Raw genomic sequence first — 20,114 nt, 5'->3', positions numbered from 1 at the left:
AAACGTGGGGGCAAGTTGGTAATTTGTTAGGTCATACTAGGAAGAGCCATGAGAGAATGGGGAAGGAAAGCCAGAAGAAGGAGCCAATAAAGGGGAAATTAATGAGCAGATGACTAACTTGGGAACTGAGAATAATCTGCCTCAGAACCATACCCTGAGCACAAGAAAGATGCAGTACTGTATTTATCCATCAACTCCCATCACCTGTGAGTCTCAGTCATTATGGGTGGCTCCTGGGGTGCTGGACCTCCAGCACTTCCCCACTCTCCTTAGGTAAGGAGGCCTGGCATAAGAGGCAAGAAGACACCAAAGCTTCAAGTGGCATCCAATGTGACCCCAGAAACCAAGGTGGGTACTGCCAGCATCTGCCACAGAGCCCCAAACATCCACATCCCTCATTCAAAGTAAACCATCCCTCTCTCTAGTAAACCATTGCACTCCTCCTGTGACTTGATTGATAAATTAGCAATACTTACCAAGAATCAGCTGGGTTTATGGCCAAACATGTTAGAGTTATAATTGGCATTGATATTATGTTAGCAAATTAATCTTCAATAAATTAAATGTATGCAATCAGTGAATTATGAGTGCACAAGAAGATGGGTCAATGAAAAATCAGTTGAATTCTTCAGAATGGTTCAATGAAAGCAAGTCATTAAACATTTATAGAAACCATTGAATTAGGTAGGGAGAAGTGTTAACAATCAAGGGAGATTACTCAATCAGATTGCTTTGCAAGTCACTTTAATTCTTGCTCCCGTGTAAAGAAACTGAAGTTTAAAATCTTAGGGGAAGCATTATGAATGTGATTTATCTAGAAACAACATATAAGGCCAATTAGGAGAAAAGGCTGGTAAGTGAATGTCAATTTATATGTTTTAAGTTAAAATAAAAATGTTTAAGGTATATATGAATCATTTTTTATGACCCCTTGCTTTCAATGTTTCTTCTTAATAATAAGCCAAGTGCTAGCCTTGCATGTGTTGCATAAGAGGCACCTCAACTCTATTTCCAGGAAACTACTCTGAGATTAAAACTCAATTCCTCATACAAAGTCAGCAGCCAGGAGTTTGTAAATGTCCCAGAAAAATGACATACAAAGAACTAGCACTTTCTAGGAAGCTCAGAAATTGTTAATAAGGTTCAAAAAAGTTAGCTCAATCTGGGAAGTGTTTAGCTCAATTACAAAGAATAATAGGCCTGAACAGCTAATGAAATGAAGACTTAGGAAGGCGAATACCCTGTTTCCCCAAAAATAAGACAATGTCTTATATTAATTTTTGCTCCCAAATATGAGCTAGGTCTTATTTTCGGAGGATGTCTTGTTTTCGGGGAAACACGGTATTTGAGCTGCAGTTACAAGGGGCCCAGGCCTATAACTTAAAGGATGAAAAGGGGAAGGCCTGAAAAACAAGCTTTTAATATATATATATATATATATATATATATATATATATATATATATATATTAATAGGCTAAGTGGTTGCTATGAAGCACACTGATCACTAAGGGGCAGATGCTCAATGCAGGAGCTACTGAGCTGCAGTGACATGGCAGTAGTGGTTCTCGGGTGATGCAACCCAAAATCAGAGAAGAGGGAGCCCGATTCCTCATGGGGCTGCACAATTCCACCTTTGGTCATGGGTTATGTTGTTGCTGGGGCACTGTCAGCCCCAAATCTGGTTTATTGCACACTTGTGTTTGTCTTCCACACCCTGTATGACAGCAACTTTGCACAGTGCCCTCTCACACTCCGGGACCCCTTGGGGGATGTTGGAGAGCCAGTTTCGGCCCAATCCCCACAGGCCAGGCCAAAGGCCCCCACCTGCCAGAGGGACCCCGCTCACTCTGCAGATGCATTTTGAGCCATGGTGCCAATGCAGGTTGGCTTCAGGGCTTATCTGGCCTTTCGCGCCCAGTCCCACCCTGCTGGTCACCTTCTAATTAACTTACTTTCAATGTGCACAAATCCATGTACTAGGTCACTAGTTTTCAAATAAGAAAGAAACCAAGTTTCTAAAGGCCTGAAAAGCAGATGCTTAAACTTCAGAGACTGCCTGGAGTTCTGTCTTCTTGTCATTTAACACCAAAATCAGTTCATTTCATGCTTTGGCTACCTGGATAATTACCACTTTAGAGAAATTCACTTCATGCCTCTTCAGGTGGACAAGACTGAGAACCACTGAGCAGGAGAACCAACAGCCTGACCTTCTATCCTTGTGTTCTTGTTACCCTGGAAATGTTCTAGCAACATCAAAATAAGTATAAGAGGTTTTGTTACTCATAAGGACTCAAATTTTCATGATTACTAGGTAACTGTAGTACCAAAACATAGGCCATCCTATATGTGATTAACTAAAATAAAAATGTAATACTATATTTCTGAGTTTATGTGTATAAAGAAGAACATTTCCAGTAAAGTTGATAAGGTTATTTATTTATTCTCCATTTTGTCCCAGAAATAATTAAAGCCAACCTATAAAGCAATATAAAATGCAGCAAGAGATCAGTAATATCTATGATTTCATTTCTCAAAAATATCAAAGAACTTAAAGGATTTGGATTGAAATGACAATTAACCTTTTAACTAAACATACATCCCTTTTTACTATTAAAGGGTATAGACTGTCCCTAATGCCATGAGAACCCTAGTTCATAGGCCAACAATCAACCACTAAACCATGCCAGAATTTTTAAGGCCAGTGCCTCCCCCTTGACTTCCCAATTGAGTGAATGAATAAATACCTAATAAACCTTGATTAATATAATAAGTTTCTAATTAATATGGTCAGCATCCCTTGTATAATTTATTATTTCTAGGTATTCACCTTGTCATTCCAAGGACACTTGTTGTAAATCACCTAATTAGAAAAATATCATTCTAGGAAGTATAAAGGAATGCAATTTTAAAGGTTTTTATTTTTTCGTAAGGAATTCAAATAACCTGTTGGTATATTTGCCAGGACAAAGCATCTCTCAGTGACTGAGGTTGTGTACCCCAGCAATTCTGTGCCTCCTTTCACCTAACTTTCACAATTTGATTAAACCACTCTTATGAGTCTGCGAAGGAAATATATAACTATACCCCAAAGACGCATTATTCATGATTACTTATGGTTATGGGGACCATTTCCATGGTTTTATTAATATTATATGTTAAATCAGATATATTATGTGAGAATACTCTTTGGGAACATTACAGATTTTCAAAGGAAAGGTATTTTGTCAAGATTTTTTCCTAGCACTTCAATGGAGTGCAGTATCATCATATTAGAATGGTTTTCCAGTAATATACTCAGAAGTCATATCAGAAACAAGACTCCTTTTCCCTTGGGGGAAAAAAAGTGGACCAAAAGTAAGTCTCACATAAGCTAGGAAATTTGTTAACAGCAAAACCAAAAGAACAACTTTTCATTCATATCACGACTTGATACAAAGTTCCTGGGTAATGCATTAGGAAGTACTGGGGATCTTCCCCAGGAAGTGAAATGTGCAGTTCCTCCGAATTCTCACCCGCATCTTCACAGACACAAAAGGAAATGAGATATCTTCTCTTCCTCCTTCCTCTGTTCAGAAGAACAGTCCATAGAGCTTTAATCTGAGGCTATTGGTAGGTCCTATCAAAAATGCAGTCTGTAAGCCTGGCCAGAGTGGCTCAGTTGGTTGAACATCATCCTGTGCACTGAAGGGTTGCTGGTTTGATTTCTGGTCAGGGCACATGACTTGGTTGTGAGTTTGATAACCACCTGGGGAGTATAAGGAGGGCAGCTGAGTATGAAAGATCCCCTTCATATAGAACCCTCTTCCAATGTCTGTCCAGATTTTAGGTTAGTTGGGAACATTTTTTTAATGCACTATAAATTTTAAAATATATTGATTTCAGAGAGGAAGGGAGAGGAAGAGAGATAAAAACATCAATGATGAGAGAGATCAAGCCCACAAACTGGGCATGTCCCCTGATCAGGAATTGAACTGTGACCTCCTGGTTTATAGGTCTACAATCAGCTACTGAACAACACTGTCCAGCCTACAATTTTTTTTTAAATCATTGAAATATTTCCTACTGTTAATTGTGGATAGTTTACTCACTGTCCAAATGGAAACAGAGGTTTGGAATAAACCATCACTCAAAGTCCATTCCAGTGACATTAATTTGTGAAAATAAGACCAAGTGGAAATAACAGGGTGTTTAGTCTATTCCAGTTACAATGGAACAGAGATTTGTTCACCTCACATAAACCTATGAAATTAAGTAAGAAAGGCTTTCTGATAATTTTAACAATTGACCTTAACTTTGGAAAAATAAAGAGAAAGTATTGAGGGGTGTGTGTGTGTGTGTGTGTGTGTGTGTGTGTGTGTGTGTGTGAGTGTGTGTGTGTGTGTGTGTTTCTGGGGTGGGCTGTCTTAGATTAGAAATATATAAATGTTGCCTGAAAGAAATTCTGGCTTTTGTCTCCAAAGACCTAAATCCAATGAGGGGAAATATGATTAGAATAAATAAATGGAGTGATCTGAAGAAGCAGGGAACTTTCCAATCCAGATGAGCTAAATAAAAGGTTCCCCCTAAGCTTTGAAGGAGGTAGATAGAGTTGGGTGGGTATAAGTATTTGTGAGCTGAGATCTCATTAGATTTGGGTGGGATGCAACTATGAGGTTATCAAGAAGAGTAGGGGGTAGTCTAGCCAGATGTTTCTCTACCAACATTGAAGCAAAAGTTTCAAAAATTGGGTTTTTGAATCCATGGTGAGAAGAAATGGGGAACCAGCCTAACATTTATTCCACCTTCTGGCCCTGAGGTGCAAATAGCTTCAGTTTGATAGGCTCTGTAATACAGCCTCGTCCTACTTTCCTATCTTCTCTGTTTCACTCATCCCCAGATCCCACTCCCACTCCTTGGATCACTTTCCACAATAAACTCCCTGCACTTTAGCTCTTTCCTTAGGCTCTGGTTTGAGGGAGGCAGGGGGAAATGCAAATCAGGACAACAGCAGAGGTTGGGTAGCTTTCAGATCCATTTTGAAAATATCTGACTTTACTACAAATCACTCTTTGCTCCTGTTCCATATGGTTCCCCAAAACTCTAGTCAATTTGGAAAGTCCCTTCCTGAATGTCAAATTCAACCAACCAGATACTCTCAATTTCCATTCTCCTTGAACCTCTTCAGTAACAGACAGTAATGGCTTGATAACTCCTTAAAGTGTGGTCTTCTTTGCTTTGTAGCACAGGGTAAGACTACACTTACCCCCTTTTCCCCCTCCCCCCCACATTGTAACTAGCCTCCTCTGGCTCTCTGTCTTGTTCCCATTATCCACAAGAGTGGGCTCTTGAACTGAATCTCTCTTTGACTACTTTCATCCAGTTTAGTGTCTTGAAACCTATCACTTTCTTTTTATGAATGGGTTTCAAATGCGGATTTCTCCAGGAACCCAGATATTTCTCCTTGCCTTCCAAACCTATATGTATGCCCACCTGGTGAAAACTTCATCCTGAACACTATATATACAAACTCAATGTATCCAGAACTAAACCAAAAATATGTTCTAACTAGAAATGCAAAAAATTTAAAATAACAACAAAACAAGGATGAATATAAGGGGAAGAAGACTGAAATAAATGGCACATGCTAATGTCTAATGTTAGGAAAAGATAAGAGGCAAGGAAATGGAAAGAATCTGAGGTAGAATGTTGCAGGCTGGTAAATTGAAAGAATGGTGACATTTCTGGAGAGGGTTGGAGGAGTTGAGAAAAACAATGTAAGGATGAAAGAAAAGATGAAGTGTTCTGCTTGAATTGCATTGGGTTCCTGTACTGTGTAATTTTTCAGCTCAATTTTATATGTATCAGACCTAGGTCCTTCCCTATTTTTCTTATTGATCTTGGTTACACCTGATCTCTTTGATTTCTACATTCTTCAGTCTCAAAGGGATTTCTTGAAGAAAATAATTGTCACCAACTTCCAAAACAATATTTCCTTTAGTTCTCTCCTGGAGTTAAACTTGTTACTTTTGTAAACAAACAGAAGAAATATATATGTATGCAATATATAGAATATATTAAAATCAGAATAAAATCAAAATTAAAAATAATAAATATTAAAATGTACAATATATAAAATAACAACTAAAAACTTCCAATTAGAATCTTATAGCAATCAAATCTTTTAAAACCACTCTTTACTTCCCAGAAATGACTTACATGTTTACTTTCTATTATTTTAATAGTGAGATGCACCCTGAAATGCCACACTTTAAATATTTCAACTAGACAATGTAAGGCCAGAGGCAGAAAGCAGGTCTACAAATTCACATGGAGAAATATATTTTCTTTTCTTTTTCAATCTTTCCTGCCTCCTACTCTGTTTGGAGGTCTGAAAACAGCCACTTACTAACAGCCTGTTTTACTTGTCACCTACATTTGTGCCATTGGAAACCTGGTCATTGCTGTCTCAGTAACAAAGGGAAACACATCATTGTGCCACTAATGAAACAGTGTGAATTGCTTCCCTTCCAAAATATATATAATGACTCTAATTGATTTTATTTTTTTTCCAAAAAGAAACAGAGAGGCACAATCCTGGTGAGGTCTACCCCCATTAATGGAGATGCATTATTGCTTTAAGATGAAAATTGAAGTCTGGTAAATATCTATCTTGCAGCTTCCCAACCTATATAACATGCACAGAATCCGGTGTGTGAGCTTCTCTTGTTCCTCTCCCCAAGCAGCTTACCCCCTCCAGGGACCCAATAAAGGACTTGGGAACAGGTAAAAAGCTGCACATTATTCTGTAGCGTTATCCTGGCTGATCTTTGGAAAACAGATTTGCAAGCTCTGAACCAACAGGCAATATGTCACTCAGCCCATTTACTTGGAACTGCTGCTTCACTGTTACTGTTTGCTTCCCAATAACTCCATAGCCAGGATGGTAACAAATGCGCAGAGACATTTTCTTCTCTGCACTTCCATGAATATCTCTTCCTTAGCCACTTCCTAATCTAATTTTTTCATGTCAGAGCTAGGAATTTGTGTGACAGGGTAGTTGGTACATTTCCATAAAGCAAGGATCAGCCACACTAATGCTGATTCCAGTTAGCGTAGAGCTATCGCTTCACAGGGTGAGCCTGTGATCATTAGCGGGATCCTCGGATCTGGGAGTGGTCCTATAAATGAGAGCCCCAGACTATAAAAGAAAACGGAGGGACAACTATTAATGGTGAGAATTAGATACAGTCCTATTTTGAGTTGTGGGAGGAGTGAGTTATGTGATAAAAATTTCATCCATTCAACAAATGTGTATTGTGCACCAACTCTGTTTGTTGAGCACCTACAATAAACGCCATGTGGGTAGAAAGCTGTAAACAAACCCTTTGCATTCCTGCTCTCCTGGAAATTGCACACTGGGCAGGGAGTGAGATTAAAATTATGCACTTAAATAAATGCATTAACGCAGAGAGTCCAGGTAATGGTGCTACGAAGAAAATCAGAGAGGTAGCCAAAACCGGTTTGGCTCAGTGGTAGAGCGTCGGTCTGCGGACTGAAAGGTCCCAGGTTCGATTCCGGTCAAGGGCACGTACATTGTTTGTGGGCACATCCCCGGTAGGGGGTGTGCAAGAGGCAGCTGGTCGATGTTTCTCTCTCATTGACGTTTTTAGCTCTCTATCTCTCTCCCTTCCTCCTCTCTGTAAAATATCAATAAAATATATTTAAAAAAAGAAGAAGAAAAAAAAAGAAAAGAAAATCAGAGAGGTATTGTGGGAGAAAATGATTCTGGGAAGTTGCTGGGGCTGTTTCATAGGAGATGCCCAGGCAGAGCCTCTCTGAGGAGCTCGACATTCAAGATGATGTGGAGGTTTAAAATGTGGTCTCCAAATTCCTTTATACTTTTTTACATCAAGAGATGGAGTCTAGCCCTAGCCAGTTTGGCTCAGTGGATAGAGTGTTGGCCTGTGGACAGAAAGGTCCCAGGTTTTATTCCAGTCAAGGGCACATCCCTTGGTTTGCAGGCTCCTTCTCAGCCCCAGGCCCTGGTCAGGGCTCTTACAGGAGGCAACCAATCAAAGTGTTTCTCTCACATCAATACTTCGCTCTGTCTTTCTCTCTTCCACTGTCTCTAAAAATCAATGGAAAAATATCCTCGATGAGGATTAAAAAAATAAAAAGAGATGGAGCTGTTGTCCCTTGAATCTGGGCTCTCTAACTGACAAAAAGATTCTTGATAACATAATAAAGCAGAAGAATACCATGCCAGTTCCTGAGCCTGGGCCTTAAGAAACTGGCAGATTCCACTCTCTGTGTCTGGGGAGGTGCTTGCTCTTAGACTTGGTCACCATGCTGTGAGAAAGCCCAAGCAGGACACTATAAACATCCTACCTTATAGAGATCAGCCACACATTGTGGTTCCCTGCCACATGTCACTTACAAAATCGGAGTTCACTGATTTATATAGCCTGTTATTGATTTATATGCCCTTTCCTAACCAAAAATGCCACTTATCAAGACAGTGTAGAAATGTAGTTACCAAGATTTAATTCTGCTGTCCAGCCTATTTGATACATATTTGACCGATTTACTGGTCAAAATAAAATTTTGACCAAATATTTATGGTCCATCAAAAGGTGTTATTCTTTGCATAGAAAAAGGACACTATAACCTGCCACCACCGGGATATAAACTTTGAGTGGCAGGCAAGTGACAGGTCAGCATAAGAAATACCTTGAGGTCAGACAAGCACTTGGGAGGCCTACAGATGTATGGCCCCTTGTTGGCAAATGTGTGCATTCCTACAGTACATCCATGCTCATCTCAAGGATAAGACAAAGGCAAGACAAACCCAGCTGCCTCTCCTTCTTAGAATGTCATATGTTGAATGCTTTGTCAGGATTTTAAATGGTGACTCCAGACTCTTTTTCATCTATTCTAGGATGAGCTGATTAAGTTATTTTGCTTCATGAGCAATGAAGGGTTTAGGGATGATTTTCCCCCTGACAATAGTTTATTCTGGTGAAACAAAATCATGAAGATATTGACAGAAAACAGCAATATTAATTCATCACACATTGTTTATTAGTGATGTGTTATGTAACAAATACAAGTCATAAATTTAATGAAATGCGATGTCATTAATCATTCACCATTTATAATGAAAGCCCAGAGAACTTCATTTGAACATTCTCACAATCTGCTTATTACAAGCTCCATTGTAGCTGCCTTTTCTATCCTGTGACAAATCCCCTTTCCTTCTTTAATTCCTAATTACTAATCCTCCTTTACAATTCTAAGGAAAGTAACTGCTTTCTCTGTTGCCATGGCTTCCCAGCCTAAAGCAAGCTCTTTATGCTGAGAATAACAGGATTATTTTTTCCCCAGGCAGCAAGGTGCCCAACCCCTGAAGGACAAATTCTAATTGGTCTAAGCCAATCAAAAACCCTTTCTATTTCACCTGTGCTTTGATTAAACGTAATAATGTAATAAGTGCTTGCCAATAAAATGGAAGGAGAATTATGCTGGGGCATTTGGGTAAGACTTTCCACCTTGAATAAATAATATTAGGTCAAGAAAAGCTTTTTGATACCTTCTTGCTTCTTGCTCAGGGCACTATCATGGGACAATGTAATGTTTGGAGCTGATGCATCCTGTGAACACAAGGAGAGCCATCTCTCACTCTGAAGATGACAAATGAGAAGGAAGAAAAGTGCCCCAGATTTTGATACCATACTGAGTTGCCCAACCAACCCTGAGACTGCCTGACAACAGGATTCTTATCACAGAAACAGTAACTCTTCATGGATTTAATCCATATTTATTCAGGTATTTAGACTAAATAGGTTGTATTAACCAAGCCAGGTAAGGCATGCCCACATTGGTGAGGGTGGATCTCTTCACTCAGTCTGCTGAATCAAATGTTAATTCCTTCTAGAAACACCCTCACAGACACACCCAGAATTAAGGTTCTACCTGGGCATCCCTTAGTCAAGTTGACACATACAATGAGCCATTGCAGAGAGTTGCGGTTACACAGCATTTTTAATGTTTTCAATGTCAATGAGTTCTACATTTAAAAAAAAAAATGGGTAGCTTTATCCAGTTTGGCTCAATGGATAGAGCATCAGCCTGCAGACTGAAGGGTCCCCGGTTCGATTCCAGTCAAAGGCACATGCCTTGGGTTGCAGGTTCAATCCCCAGTAGGGGTAGTGCAGGAGACAGCCAATCAATGATTCTCTCTCATCATTGATGTTTCAATCTCTCCCTCTCCCTTCCTCTTTCTGAAATCAATAAAAATATTTTTTAAAGATGAATAAGTGGGAAAATTTACCTTATGTATATTTTACTGCAATAAAAGGGTCCCCAGATTTATCAGCTTCAGCCCCCACAAGATTAGAATTTTTCCCTGTTTGCTCTTCTTTTCAGTGCTGAGCCTTAGCCTTAGGAGACTCTGACCTTAGCCAGGTACCTGGGAGGAGGCAGCCAGGCTTTCTCAGCTCAATGCCTCTTAATTACCTTCAAATATACCTGCCTTTCCTCTCCTTTTCTTTTTTAAAGAAGCAAGTCTTTATTAAGTGACGTTTGATATAAAAATATATATATATATGTATATATATATATATATAACTTATAATTATCTTTATGCAAATATATAATATTAGTGTTTTGACCATCTTAAGTTAAAGTCCTTTTATTATAAAATATATGGTTTTAAACTTTACTCAAATTGAATTTATAATCCCTATGACTTCCCCACATATACATAACAAAAGAGTGTAGTGAAAGTAGCAAATATTAAACTATATTGATAATTTATAATTCTTAATTTGAGGTTTAGAAACAGTACATGCATTTAATGTATAAGTTGATTCCTTAACTTATTAGTTGCAGTGCACAAGGCAACAAAATACATGCTTGGTGAACATATGTTCATATCTACAAAATGGCAGCTAAAGAGTAATTTCAACACTTATAAACAATTAACATTACATCAAAATATACTATAAGGCAATTTTTATACTGAAAAAATCAAAATAAAAACCATTGTTTGTAATTTTTACATAAAATGTAACTCTTCAAGTGGAAACAAAAAATAAAATTTGTCTATTTATTATTCAATATACATAAAATATTTATTATTGTGATTCTGAGAAAAAAAGCTCCTTTCTTAAACAGGGTTTTTTATTGATTTTTAGAAGAAGGGAGAGGGAGAGAGAAATATCAATGTGAGAGTGAAACATCAATAGGCTGCCTCCTGCATGGCCGCTACCAGAGATCAAGCCCAAAATCCTAGCCCAGAAAATGACCTCAACAGGAATTGAACCAGCAACCACACGGATGATTCTGAATCAACTGAGCCACACCAGCCAGGGTAAAATAAAAGCTCTTTTGTGTTGGGAAAATAGTTCAAAAATAATTAGTAGAAACTCCACCAGTATAATGTTTTGTCTTTCAATGCCAGCATGGAATTGGGAACATACTGAGTATAAAGCCATAGACATCAAGGTTAAATGTAAAAATGTATCTTAAAGAAATCTTTCCTTGTGATTGGAAAAAAAGCTTTAATATAATATTTTACTGATTTTTTACAGAGAGGAATGGAGAGGGATAGAGTTAGAAACATTGATGAGAGAGAATCATTGATCAGCTGCCTCCTGCATGCCCCCCCACTGGGGAGGTACACACAACCAAAGTACATGCCCTTGACTGGAATCAAACCTGGAACCCTTCAGTCTACAGGCCGATGCTCCATCCACTGAGCCAAAGCTATTAGGGCACGGAAATACTTTTGAAGTGAAGTAAACTGATCCAAGATCATCACAGCTGCTTTGTGAATTATGCAAAGGGCAATATTATCCTTCTCACTCCCTCTTCCCTAAATCACTAAAAAAATAAAAATATCTTTATAATGTTCAAGGCAAATATGGATTAAACATAAAGTGTTTCACATTTTGATCTAGAATCTAAGAATTAATCAATAGCTTGACCAGACTAATAAATGGAATGTTCACATTCTCAATTATTAGCCAATACAGGTGAAGCCCAAAGCCCTTTCTGGAATGGGAAAACCCGGATGACCATTTCCTCATTCACTGAGGGAGGCAATGGGTAGAAGTTTACAATAGAAGCAACTGTATGTAGTCCTGATCCACTGTTCATACCAGCTGGGTGAGATGAAGGTCAATGTAGAGTTTTTTTTGTATCAATTATAACCAGTCATTGAATAAGCTGTGAGCCCAGCTTCTGGCTGAACAGCTCTCCCCTTGTGGAAGCACACTGACACCAGAGGGCAGCTCCTGCTTTGAACAGTGCACATCATAGTGACCAGTCATTCCACTCTTTGGTCTATTTGCATATTAAGCTTTTATTATATGGGATGTGTGTGTGTAGTATATTATCTTTTGTATATACTGTATATGTATGTGTTAACAGTGATTTTGGATGGCCTGAGTAACTTCCATCTGGCAAACTGGACATGACGGTATTCTCCTTTCTCAGATCTTATTGGCAAATTCCATGCAGAAGACGTTGTGGCCACATGGCACTAGGGCAGCAATAACTTCATTCTCAAAGTAAATCATACAGTCTTACTTTCATCTTGATTCTTCAGGTGAGCTTGAGGTAGAAACTCCACCACTGAAAGAGGAGTAACTATTGGTACCATTAGAAAAAGCTGGGATGTATATTGGAACCTGGCCAACATAGTTGCTTGTACCAGGTAGGTTGCTCCTAATCCTTCAAGCAAATGGGTGTTCAATGCTCTCAGAAAATGTAGGGGGCAGACTTCCTCTACTCTGAGTTTTCATGTCACCAGAAGGATGGCTTTCAAAGTCAGAGAGTGGGTTAACTGCTTCAAATGGAGTCCAAATAGTTTGCATGGATGTTGGTAAAGAGTTAAAGGTAGGAGAATCAGCTGCAAGATATTCTGAGCCTATAGAGATGACAGTGTATCTCCAAAACAAATGATTCCTGTGGTAGAGGGGTTTGTTGGATAAAGTCAGCCAGCCTATTGCTTCTAGTAGAATCTGAGGAACAACTATCCAGAGAACTGGGACTATCATTTTAATAACTGGGTAACATTCTTGCAAGGCTAGAAGCATCTGGATTGGAGGAGAGCCACTCAGAGCTAAGAGTGCCACTTTCAACGCTTCTATACATTTGTAATGGAAATAATTCTCTTCATTGAGCTCAATGTAGTTTCCTATTTGCATTTCAATTCTTCTCATGCTCTATCAATATTTCTAGACATCCGGTTACTTCAGAGACAGGCTTCTCATCTCTGCTTAGTTACTATGTATGTGGGTTTTGCTGCTGAATCACTTTGATACGTAGTTGCTCCTTTGGGTCCAACTACTAATCCTACCACATCATGTGGGACCCTCAGTTGAACAGTGGTTTGGTGGGCAGATTAGGACTTGATAACCCTCCCAGGGCAGGCCCACTTTTGTTTCCAGATGCAGGAATCATGGAGAATTGCTCTGCAGCTGAGAGGATTTCTCTTGGCCAGGGCAGTATCTATACATCCAGTAACAACTAAAATGGGCTCTTCACCACGAACAGGTGTCTTGATATACACCCTTGTATTGGCTCTTGGTGCCTTCATTTTACAACCCTGGCAACTGACAGTCTCAGTGACACGCTCAGGACAGGCACAGGAATGCACGTGGTGGTGTTGACACTCTTCTCCTCAGCGGGTCGCCTGCTCCCCATTCAGGCAGGCCACCGACCCACAGCTGTGGAGCTGTAGGCATGGGACAGCATTATTGCCATAATGTCCTGGGCTTTTTCCCTCTGTAGAGTAATGTGCCTTTCCCAATTAGTGTCCATCCAGATGCTTCACCATCCTTTGCCATGTGCACTTGAATATTTTGGGAACCTAATTCAAAAGCAAATCCTGGCTCAACACCTCTGACAATCTGTGGTTCTAACAAAAACATTGGTGTTGGTGCTGCTAAAGTGGGTCCAGACTCAGAATCATTTGACCTGGTTCCTCAAAGAGTAGTTCAGAGACCATCAACCTGAGCATCACTTGAGAACTTGTTGGAAATGTAGTTCTTTGGACCCCCTTCAGACCTCCGGAATCAGAATCTCAGTGGAAAGGGGATGCCCAGGGACCTAGTTCTTGTACACATGAAATTACTGGTCTGGAACTTGTGTAACATGTGTATTATCAGATTCAGTTTCATTTCCTCCTGTCTGTCATGAAAGACTGAGGGAAGGAAGACATATATGTGACAAATTGTATTAGCATCAGTGAACACCAAGAACACTTAAGGGACTCCCATGATTCTCTGTGATCCTATCAGATGAGTGAGCTCATGCATGCCAATGGAAGGGAAGGAGGACAGAGACCATTCCTAGAACCCTCCAGACCCATGCAGCTTGCAGAGCCTGTGGCTTGGCCCAGATGATACAGACACAGATGGCAATCTGTGATGAAGAAAGAAGCCATGATCAGGAGAACAGGAACTCTCACTCGTCACGGCAGAAAAATAATTGTCCTGAGGATATGCAGGACCTAGGAGGGCTCCTCTCTCTTTCCTTTAAATTACTTTTCTATGATTGCAAAAGTTACACTTATATTTCTAGATTTTTTTAGAAAATAGAAAGTCACAAAGGGAATAAAAATTATCCACAATTCTACTTTCCTGATATGACCACCTTATCTATTTGATATTTTGGTGTATATTCTATATCCTATCTAAACATACACACAAACACAAAATATTTCTAATTTATATAAACACTGCTATTTAGATTAGAAATATTTTGTAAATATAAATATACACATATAAACATATTTACATATGTTACATTTAAATGTAATATGCATACAAACGTATGGTACATGGTATACATGCAGACACTATATATGATATTCATATGTCATAGATACTAGTACATACATAAAATATGTTTAAAATATGAATTGTATGTGTGTAAGTTATACATATAACATTATATAAATATATGCATATATTACATATAAATTATGTATTATAAATGCATATCTACACAAATATCTATAAATACTATGAATATAAAATATATAGAACATTGTAATATAGATAGTTGTATAAAATATATACAAGTTTGTAACCTACTTCTTTTACACTTAGCACTATATTGCACTTAGCCAACCTAATCGGAACAGTTACAAAGTGCAAACTTAAAATTCTCCAGGTGTCCTCTACTGACCATTCCCCCTTACTTTCCTCCCTCTCTCCCCCCAGAACTAGTGGTTATAATGATTTGTAAATTATTCAGCAGAAAGTGAAGAGGTAAAACCAACCCTTCCTTCCCATTAGAACCAGTGAGGCAGGTAATTGCATTGGGAGAGCCAGCTCTGGTCACAGGGTGCCAGGTCACCACCTGTCACATTGACGACCTTCACACCCCAGCCCACATACCCAGGACCAAAGCAGGAGACAGAGCCAAAGCAGCCAGCCTCTCTAATGCTCCCTGTATGTTTCAGTTCAGCCACCCTGACTCTCCAGGATTGTGCTCAGCCTAAAAATTTGAAGTGAACTGAAATGAACTGTTTATTGAGCTAACTGGAGTGCTTAAAAGGGTTAGAAGTCAAGGTCGTAAAACCACACACAGGTTGACTGTCAGTTTCTCTCTGATCTACCTACTCTCCTCTTTCCTTTGTCTTTATTAAGTCTATCCAGGCAGAGGCTAAAAATTTTGAAATGAAATGATGCAGGCTTTCATTAAGATCCTTTAAAAATAAATTATTTCACAGAGCTCATTTCCATGTTTGTTCTATTGATTCAATTTAAAACAAATTGTAACACAGAGCTCATAATAAGCCAAAACAATCCGGGTATCATTTTCATTTTTGGAATAATAAGTCTTACTTTTTTCCCTCTCTTCTGCTGCAATTATGATAAAATAGAAAATTAGACTTTAATTAATCAGCAAGTGCTTCTCTCTTTCAATCTCTGGAAATTTTGAGTCTGTAAAACTACAGTACAGAGAAGTAACAGCTTCAAAAATGACTAGAGAGAAACTAATCCTTCACCTGGTGCTTAAAAAAAAAAAAAAAAAAAAAAAAAAAGCAATTCAAAGCAAGTTTTTTAAGCTGGGGTGAAAACTTCATGCAGGGGCCAAGCAGGCACCCATAGTCCCTCCTAAGAGCTCAGAGGGGCAGCTTAGCTGCTTTCGTTATTAGAGGAGCTTGAGCCAGCAGACTTGCTGCCCTGAGACACCTGCTTCTGTCACCAGGAGCCAACTTAGTATGTGGTAAGAATGCAACTGTCAATGCCCTTTCTCCACCTCTCAGCTCTCTTCCCAGCTGCCCCCATGATCTCCTTTGTCTCAGGTACCATCATTAGAAGCCTTATTAATTATAGATCAATCTCTAATTTGAAGGTATGAGCCAAGACTGTAGGGGGTCTCATTAACATAAGATGAAAAGCTGACTTAGGGACTAATTATTTTGTAACAAAAAAAAAAAAAAAATCAGGCTGGGTTTCTGTTTGAGCAAAGCAGTTTCTCAGCATCAGTAAAGCATATTTTAAGATACACATGCCATTTTTTAGTTTTTCTGCCACTCTGCTGTCTATTTATTTCCTTGCTGATGGATAAATGAGCATATGTGTGTTTATATGGACACATGTATCAGGATACAGCAAGTGAGAGCAATTTATGAACTGGTCAAAGGAACTTTGATGGGAAGGTGTTGACTAAACTTAGAGGTCTAGTGTGAGCCAGGAAGATACAGTCAAATTCAAACATATGTGTAAAAAGCTAAATGAGTTTTATCTATTAGTAATTAATGATGCAAGCTACATAGAGACTACTCAGTGAATAAGTATCTTAGATTGCCTGAACTATAAGTCTGTCTGTAGATGTCTGGAGATCTCTGACAAGTTTTCACTCACCTTCAACAAAATGAGGAGCAAAGATGTTTTGGAAGCTACATTTAATCGATTCAATTTTTCTGCCTTTTTGTGTAGGTTAAAATGCCCTTTATTTTATACCATGATAAGGATAGTAGGTGGTAGTTTTATGGTTTTCTTATGCTGTTGGGGTTTATTTTGTGTGTGTGGTTTTCTTTTATGTTCTAACTTAAGAGAAAGAAGCCTGGTTACGTTAGGTTACTTGCTGTGGGTTTTATTATTATTATTATCACTATTATTTTTATAATTATCATTATACAGATTAGTCTGTTATCAGTTAGAAGTGATATTGGCTAAATTAACAGACAACTCAATTCTCTATGGCTCAAAGAATAAGTATAATTATCCCGCAAAATGCAGCATCTGGGGTAGGGGGTTATTGGCATTGGCTCTGTGTTTCTAATTGGCTACTCTACCATCTTTATTTTGTTGGCCCATTGCCTTAAATATGTAAGCTTGTGGTCCCATGAAGGCTGCTTTAGTTCCAGGCATCATATCTGTGCTCCAAGCCAGAGAAGGAGAAAATACAGTACATGAAGTGCTATTAGGCAGAGCACAGATCCATGAAATCAAGGTTTGACTCATATCCCAATATTTTACAAGCCTTGATCCCTGAATGGACATCATTAGCATCAACTTGAAATTTGCTGAGACAGATAAGTTCTAGAATACTGTCCTAAACCAAAGGAATCAAAAGCTGGGGTGGTACCCAAAAGTCAGGTGATTCTGATGCAGAGAATTATTGATTTAGCTACTGCCCACAGTCATTTTCTTGCAGAGATTCTTAATGGAGAGGTGAGAGCATGCCTTCCAGGAAAATGTCAAAATATTCACCTGGGAGGCTAGGGGTGTTTCAAGTTACAATTGATTTTAAGATTGCATATATAATCTTAAATCAGCCTCTTGCTGCAGGGGGAACTTTTGTACTCCTGGATCCTTTATACAGATTTTGTTGACCACCAGCTTTCAAACTTGAACTTCAGAATCACTTTTCTGGGCCCAGTCCCAGAATCTCTATAGGGTTAGAAAACATGGTAATAATAGTAAGTCCAGATTGGGGACTCAAAATTTGCTTTCTATTAATTACCAGATAAGGTCAGTGCTGCTGGGCCCAAATAGCAAGTGTGGTCAGCAGACTAAGGACAGTGGCATCCCCTTGAGGGCTTGTTAGAAATGTTATTTTTTCTGGCCCCACCCTCAGCCTACTGAAGCAGAATCTCTGGGGTGGGGCCAGATATCTGTATTTTAACCAATTCTCAAGTTCACTGAGAGTTTGACAACCACTGTCTTAGACTAGCGCCTCTCAAAAATTTTTTTAATCAATCTTTATTGTTCATATTATTACAAAGGTTCCTCATTTCTTCCCCGCTCCACCAGGTTCCCACCCAATCCTCTGCCCTTTCCCCACCCCCCAATGTCCTCATCCATAGGTGCACAGTTTATGTTCAGTCTCTTCCCGCATCCACCACTCCCCTTTTCCCCAAGAATTGTCAGTCCACTCCCCTCCCGTATCTCTGATTGTATTATAATCAACAGTTAATATTGTTCATCAGGTTTTTTAATTCCTTGGTTTTTTTTTTTTAATTAATAAACTTTTATATTTTTGAGAATAAATTTTAAGATCTAATAATTTTAAACCTTGTTTTTTCTGCCCTGGGAACTGAGAAGCAAACTTATTTACATGTAAACTTGCCCTTAAGCTATCAAAAGGCCAAGCCATTCAAATGTAAATGAACACATTGTTTAAAGATAGCTGCTGGCTGGAATTGGATTACCTGTTCTGGGTGGGAAGGGCTTGTCCTCCCCTTTCTCCATTAAAATTATGGTGTTAGCTTTAAAACCTCTTTTTGGCAAGAGACCTTAAACTTTCAGAACTTTAATTTTTTTGGTAGTAAGTCAATTACTTAGCATTTTCTCAAATCAATAGTACCTCCACATGCCCAAGGATACACTTCACACAAAAGACATTTCCAAATAGATCAACCAACCTCATCGAGACCCCACACAAGGCACTCACAGATCAACACCCCAGCGCTACAACAACTCAGCATATCCAGATCTAAGCCTTCATCACTTGATTCAGCAGACCCTCAAGTTCCCCCAAAAGTTTCCAGCCATGTCTGAGAAGCAGCCCTGCGGTATGGGCAGGCGAGGAGTGAGCTGTTCCGGGCCCGGCTGCTCCGGGGCAGGCCTCTGTTGCTCTGGCCCGATCCACAACCAGCTGCTCCAGGTCTGGCCGCTGCTGCTTGGGGCTCGGTTGCTGCCGCTCCGGGCCTGGATGCTGCTGCTCTGGGCCTGGTTATTCCCGACCCGGCTGCTCTGGGCCCAATTGCTCTGGGTCTGGCTGCTCCAGGCCTGGCCACCCTGGGCTTGGCCGCCTCCGCCCCAGGCCTGGCTGCCACTTCCCCAGGCCTGGTTGCTCCGGGCCCAGCTGCCACTACCCTGGGCCTGGCCACTTTGGGCCTGGCCACCGCCACTCCAACATTCTGTCTATTTTTTTTAAAAAAAAACCACATTTATGTTGCAATGTTGGCTGCTGAATTGAGTTCTGTCTTAATCTCCGATTTTTCAAGATCTTTGTATTCTTTCTTAAGTAATTTTACTATCTTTTTGCTATAAGTTGATTTCTTCACATTGAAAACTTCGGTTTCTTCCTCCTCATCCTGGAAGCTCAGCAGGCTGGCCCGTGGCTCCCCTTTGTTCTCCTCGGCCTCCTGCGCGGCTTCAGCCTGTTGCTGGGGTTGGCAACACCCAGGAAGCAGCCCCCAGCCTTGGCTTCGTGGCCAGCGATCAGTGGTCAAGGGCCCAGTGGCACCTTCCCCCGTCCGCCCCCCCCTCCCCGGGGACCCTGTTGCCCGGCTCCTTGCTGGTGCCCGGCTTGCTGGCGTCCGGTGGCGGCTCACGTTCCTCATCGCACTCCTCCCAGCCTGTAGCCTTTGTCTCCTTCCCACCAGGGCAGTCTAGCATCAGAGTCAACAGTCCGTCCTCTGCGCGCAGTCCAGGGGCTCTGCCCTTTGCCGCTCCCCTGGGATTCCGCCTCACAGCCCAGGCTCCCTTTGTTTAAGCCTGGGTCCCCAGGTTCTGGCCTAGAACTGGGGTTCAGCGCTGTCGGACTGGGGTTCAGCCCAGTCCGGAGCTTTTATTTCCTTCCCACTAGGGAATGCCAGCCAGGTACTCAGTCTCCCCCTCCTCTCCGGCTCCGTCCTCTCCGTGCGCGTGCAGCATGTCT

At 40.1% G+C, this 20,114-nt stretch overlaps 1 pseudogene; it reads right to left on the bottom strand.

Moving 5' to 3' along the window:
• Nucleotides 1-12,406: 12,406 nt before the first annotated feature.
• On the bottom strand, nucleotides 12,407-13,691 carry LOC118708444 (annotated as a pseudogene).
• Nucleotides 13,692-20,114: the final 6,423 nt, after the last annotated feature.

This window comes from Pipistrellus kuhlii, unplaced genomic scaffold (assembly GCF_014108245.1).
Source record: "Pipistrellus kuhlii isolate mPipKuh1 unplaced genomic scaffold, mPipKuh1.p scaffold_m20_p_6, whole genome shotgun sequence".
Classification (NCBI taxonomy): domain Eukaryota; kingdom Metazoa; phylum Chordata; class Mammalia; order Chiroptera; family Vespertilionidae; genus Pipistrellus; species Pipistrellus kuhlii.
The sequence above is the reverse complement of the archived record's forward strand: the minus strand, read 5'-3'. Positions and strand labels throughout refer to the sequence as shown.